The sequence below is a fragment of the Mobula hypostoma genome, chromosome 4, assembly GCF_963921235.1.
Source record: "Mobula hypostoma chromosome 4, sMobHyp1.1, whole genome shotgun sequence".
Taxonomy (NCBI): domain Eukaryota; kingdom Metazoa; phylum Chordata; class Chondrichthyes; order Myliobatiformes; family Myliobatidae; genus Mobula; species Mobula hypostoma.
The window spans coordinates 142,435,062-142,441,757 of NC_086100.1; positions in this window are offsets into that span (position 1 = coordinate 142,435,062).

The following is a 6,696-nucleotide window of genomic DNA, read 5'->3' on the forward strand; positions in this document are numbered from 1 at the left end:
ACTGAAGATCACCATAAATAGCAGAAGAAATGCATTGCTTTGCAGACTGTCTGTCCTGTCAAGCTTCTCCTCTAGCAGAGAGCACTGCTCCAATATTGGTTTCAAGAGCCACTTGGAACCCATATAGATCGAATGAAAGTAAATTAATTTCAAGCCCTAAGGAATGCCCAAAGAGAAGAAAACATGAACTGCCCATTAAGCTTATGAGTGTTATGGAGTTCAGTAAAACTTATACCACACAAAAATTGTTAATGATGACATGTCAAATAAAACCTATTGTCTAGAAAGTAAACACTAAAGTGGAAGAAAATATATTCTTCCAGATTATGAATTATTTTGGAAATTTTCATAAATGCAAAATTAAGATGTTTCTGACTTTGGTTTTCCAGCTTTATTGAAAAACTCTAGTCTTTGTTTTCTATTTACCTGCCTTCACATGATTTGACATCAAATTCACTCACTGTGTCCATTTTGAACATTTAATCTTACATTGATTAATGGACGCAATGTTTGTTCCAAATACCCAGATACCTTTTGTCCTTGAAGCCCTTTTGAGCTTACTATTCCAGCAGTTAAGTTGACAAAATTTATTAAAACCCAAATATGCCTTACCAAAAATGTCCTAACAAAAAGATATGCCTTACTCCAGCAAAATCTAGCCCATCATATTTTTTTGCCATCTATTTGCTTTTTTTTATGCTTTGTTCACTTGAATTGGTATGGTAGTGCATGTTAAGCCCCTTTCTTAGTAATTGAAATAGTATTACATTGTATTGAAAACTGTATTACCAAGTGTGGTATAGAGCAACCAACTTGAGAGTGAGGTCACTTCAATTAATTTGGGAATTGAACCATAAGCATCATAGTGATGCACAAAGGTATTTTAGTTGGGCACAGCAATTTATTTCCTCCCTTGGTATCCTACAAAATATGAACATAGTCTTTCAACATATATTAAATATTGAATTCTGTTTGTGCATGCTTTGGTGATTGCTTGAAGAACTGAAGCCGACAATCTTGAATGGGCAGCTTTGAATGTGCTTATTTTCAGATATTGAAGGAATCAAGGGATATGTAGTTAGCACAGGAAACTGGTATTGAGGTGAGATTAGCAAGGGACATGCTGAAATGCAGAGTAAAACAGAAGGCCAAATGCCGAATGTTTTTTTAAAAATTAAGTTCACTTAGTTATTAGTTCCAATCTACTTCTAGACTTGGGCATTCATCAATCCACAGTAGTGGACCAGATCTCCAAGGTGGCCCACTTCATTGCCCTCCCCAAACTTCCATCAGCCACTGAAATGGCAGATCTGGTTCTCCATGTGTAGTTTGGCTCCACAATTTCCCTCAGGACATTATGACAGACCAGGGCCCACAATTTTCTCCCACTTTTGGAGAGCCTTCTGCTCTCTTCCACACTCCAGTGAGGTTGTCTTCTGGCTATCATCAGCAGATCAGCGGTCAGTCAGAAAGAGCCAAACAATGAGTGGAGAAATTTCTGCATTGCTTCACCACCTCTAACTCTTCCATGTGGAAGAAGTATCAGCTCTGGGCCAAACTGTCCCGCAATCTACACCCATCCTATGCTATGGATATGTCACCCTTTGAAATGCTTTGTGACTACTAGTTCCCAATGTTTCCTGCGGAGGAGCTGATAGTGGAGGTCCTGTCTGCTGGGGTCCTTGTTTACCATTGCTAGTATGATTGGAAGAAGGCGTGGGGAGCCATTCTAGTTGCCTACGACACCTACTTCTACTAGTCCAACTGCCGGTGGCACCGCATCAGACTACTATGGCCTGGGGACCATGTCTAGCTGTCCAACTGAAATCTGCTCCTGCACACCGACTCGCACAAGCACTCATCCTGGCTCATTCTTCCCTTCAAGATTACCCAGTACGTTAATCTTGTCACCATCTGCAGCTAGCACACCTACATTCCAAGTATCCTGCCTGAAGCCTGTTGTCCATGGACCACTTCACCCACCTGAGTCTGCACTTCCGAAACCTTAGGATAGTGAAAGGTGGTCCAGTGTTCATAGTTCACCAGCTGATGGCTTCATATCACCATAGATGGGGTGTAGAGTACCTAGTTGATTGGTAGTGGTACAGCCTTGATGACAAGTCTTGGGTGCTGTCCAGTTTCATCTTAGATCTATTGCTGATCAAGAAGTTCTTCTGGATGCATCTGGATCATCCTGGTCCATCAAGGGGCTGGCAGCAGAAGGGGGGTTCCTATCAGGTCTGCACAGGCAGGCTCCTCCCAGAGACAGCCAGGTTAACAGGAATCACTTGCTACTCATTTCTGACTCATCACCTACAACTTTTTAAACCTAGCTCCCATTCAGTCCTTGTTCACCCATTGAACCAGCCAGCTTCAACCCGTTGCTGCTAGTCACCAGTTACTTTGTTGCCCGTTCTATCTCATTTTCTGACCCTTCATGGCTTGTTATTTTCACAGCCTATAATTAAAGTTATAGTTCATCACTGAATTGTTTCCTCTGCTCTGCCTTTGGGTCAAGTCTGCTGTATATTTCCTGACATATATTTTGCTTACTACCTCTACAGTTTTTCACGAGTTGGTTTGACGCCTGCAAGGATCTAGAACATTACTGGCAGAATACAAACATGGTTTTCTGTGACATTATCTTTTAAACTGGAATTTAATTCTCATCTATGTGTGTACAAAGTAATAATTTAATTTGGATTTGCTTCCAGCAAGATCAATAGCAGTTTAACCTTTTATGATGTGCATAAGTCTTACTTATCAGCAATATTATTTATCACAGCATAGGATTTCTGCTCCAAAGTCATGTGCATTTTTTTTCTACTTAAAAAACCTAATGGGAATATTTTTGAAAAGTCTTGTTTGTTTATGCTTTTGGCTTTTCTTTCATTTATCAATCTAGGCACTTTGCTCATAAATCTCAATGTATTTTCTGTTCACAGATTGATATGTTTCACATGTGCAGAGATTTCTCATGTTAGAATTTGTAGATTAATTTTTCCTGGTAATCTGACTTCAGAGCAACAGTGCTCCAAATCAAGACTCAAAAATAGCTTTTTAAGTTATTGCAGAGTTTAGGCAAGACTGTGAGCTGAGATGGATTTTTTATTATTGCTTGAAGCTATTGTTTTGTCTTTTTGTTGTTGTTATGACATTATTCTGTACGAAAAAGATACTGCAATTTTTCATTGAAATAGAATGTTAATTTTCCTCTTGTCGAAAAGAGACAGTTTATTTTTTCCTAATAAACAAAAGTTCACTGGTAACCGTTTGGATTTGCCACTGGTATTCCACAGCAATATGGAAACACAGTAAGAACTTATTGTTACCCTTCCCTTTTTAGTCAATGCTTTACTTTCTGCAATCATTTCCAGCAGCTGGAATCAAGCTTAATTTAGGCTCTTTTTCACTTCATACTGATAACCTATTATTTTTGGTCTCAGCAGCATTTTTGCTAATAACAATTTCTCAACGTGTGTCCCCTTATTTGAGGAATTTGAAAGGATCCGATGAATGAAAACCAAAGGGTTGGGCGGAAGTGCATGTATTGGATGTCTGCAATAAAAATAAAAAATGCTGCAAAAACACAGTGAGTCAGACAGCATTTGCAGAAAGTGAAATGGAATTAATGTTTCAGCTCCAGGACCAATCATCAGAACTGAGAAAGAGAGAAACAAGTTTGTTGAGGGGCTGTTTGCTTCTTAGTTCTGATGATGAGACCTAGACCCAGCTATTAACTGGTTTCTCTTTCCACAGATGATGTTGGAGCTCTTATTTTGTGTTTTTGTTATTTTATATTTTCCATTATTTTAATTTTTTTCATATTAATGACTTTTGAGTATTCTTCATGCCCAATCACCAGTATCAATATATTTGAAATAGTAAAGTTGAAAATACCTTGTGTTGGAAGCCTCTTAACGGCAGCTCATAAAAGAATTCTCTCTACTCAGCCATGACTAATACTGCATATATATTTAACAGAGTTCTTTTAACATCTTTATACTCTAATGATCTCTGATTCCGAGAATGTTCTCATAAAGACAATTTGATGTTTGCTCCCATCTCAGTAGTGTCTAACTGGAGAGTGGGATATTTTGACAGCTTCCTTTTGGAACAAGAAGTAGTTCAGTCACAATATTTCAAAGACACAAAACTATTGTTCTGAGAGCTCCCATGTATTTTTCTACTGTTTCCACATTTTCAAAGCCAAAAAAAAATCGTTCGCTGTAAAATGAAATTCAGCAATAAATAAAGGAAAATGCCAGAAATACTCAGCAGGACAGATAGCATTTGTGAAGAAAGGAAAAAAAGTTAGATTTAGGTCGTTGACCTTTCATCAGATGTGGAGTATGTTAGTTCCAAATAAGTCTAAAAATTGCAGAGAAGTTAGAAGATACAAAAAAAAACAAAATAGGAAGATGCAAATAGGAAGAAATTAATGAATTTGTAGTGCCAGAATAGGAAAAAGCTGAGTTCCCTGATTTCATCAAGTTGTTGAGTCTTGAAGGTTGTAATGAGGCTAGTCAGAAAAAAATGCTGTCACTCAAGCTGATATTGGGCTTTACTACAACAGTATTGAAGGCCAAACTCAGAGAGGTCAATGTAGGATATGGACAGATAACTAAAACGACAGACGTCTGGAAACTCAGGATCATCCTTGTGGATTGAATGTAGTTGTTCTGCAAAGTGGTTACCCTATCTGTACGTACTATGTGGAGGATATCAATAACTAATACCAAATGATCCTTTTTTTCTGATACTTCAGATTTCATTTCTCTACTCCTATTTACACTTCTTCCAGAAATACCTTTTCACTTTAGAGAAGCAAGTTTTTAAATTGTGTATTAAGCCATAATAAGCACTTCGCAAGCAATACAATGATAATCCTAAGTGCATTTATGGACATTCTGATTTATCCTAATAAATATTTGGAAGTATTATATATATATTAAAGTTTATTCATGAAATTCCAAACTCTACCTTAACCTTAAATATATTTTCATATTTTCTTTTACAAGGATCAAAATATTAAACATTTTTCTTTTATTTTCTGAAGCTGCTCTTTGTGAAGTTCTTAAAGTGATTAGTTGCTCAGCCAACTTGACATTATTGTTGGTGGATCCCTTTGTACTGATTCTGAGAGCAACTGACACCAGAAAAGTAGATCATGTGACATAGATTGGTAGCACATGGTTGGCAAGTTTCTTCAAGCTTAATGCATCACCATCATTTTATTTTTTGCAGCAAATTGAGGTTTAAATTTCAAAGTTCAAAGTACATTTATAATCAAAGTATGTATACATTATGCAACCCTGAGATTCACCTTCCTATACACAAGAACGCAAAAAAACTGTAAAACACCCAATGTGCAGAAAGCTAAAAAAAAACAAATCATGCCAACAATAAAAGTCTACAAAAAACATTCAAAACAAAAGTGAGTCCATAGGCACAAAGCATGGAGCAGCTGGAGCAGCCACAGCCTCAGGCTCAGTTCAGTGCAGAGCGGAGTAAACAGTGCAGAGCAGTGAGCAGAATCTGCCCGACTGAGTACAACTTATTGATGGAAATTTAAAAAATTAAATTCCCTAGCACCTTATTCTGTACTTTCCACCACTCATCCCAAATTTCTTTCTCCATCACTGACCTATTTCATGTTGCAATCCAACTCAATTCTTATCTTTTTTCTCAAGAATTATCCAAATATTTAAGCATATAGATTTTGCGAGGAATTTGGAAGTTTTGACATGTGTCAGATACCACTGATACAATTTCCTGGAAGTATCTCTCTCGTACCTGTTATCCCTTTACATCTGTGTTCAGAACGTGCAGAACATATTGACCATGGGGCTGATATGACCTATTGGCCAAGTGAGTCGTTGCACATGGACAAAGTCATGATCTTCAATGGATTCAGACTTCCAGAAGTTGAACAAACTACAATTTTGAAGGGTGTGAGAAATCCTACTATGTCCCCACACTACAATAAATAATCAGGATGCAAGCTCTATTTACACGTCTTTCTATTCTGTTGCCACCCTTGGGGAAACTCTGAGTAATTCTATAGATTTCATGCAAATGTTGTTGCTGTTGTTTAGAAACCAGCTGTGAAAGGCAGATGATGGTGATGTCATGTTTTCACATGGACATCACCTGTTGTTTGGAGAGTGATACAAATCAAAAGTAAACTCTTGTACTAATTTGGGAAATGTGGGTCCTGATAAAGGGTCTCGGCCAGAAACGTCGAGTATACTCTTTTCCATAGATGCTGCCTGGCCTGCTGGGTTCCTCCAGAATTTTGTGTGTCTTCCTTGGATTTCCAGCATCTGCAGATTTTCTCTTGTTTGTATTAATTTGGGATCATATTTACTCTCTACCCACAACAGGCTCATGATGATATAATAACTGTGGTTGTAGAATGAGACTTACAACTGGAGCATGTGGTTTTTAGAATATATATATTTTTTAAATTCTCCATTGAATATTTTACATATGCATAAAGATATCCAGTCAGGCATGATACAGTGTAAAACTGGATGAAGATTTATCTTGAAGAATCTTTACCTATTTTGGATCAGACATAAAGTTTTAGTAAGGATAGCATCTCAGAGTTCAGCGGGATGATCTAGGAATAACACAGGTTGTATAATGTGCTGCATGGTGGAAATACAGGTATCCCAGCTTCAGTAATCCAGG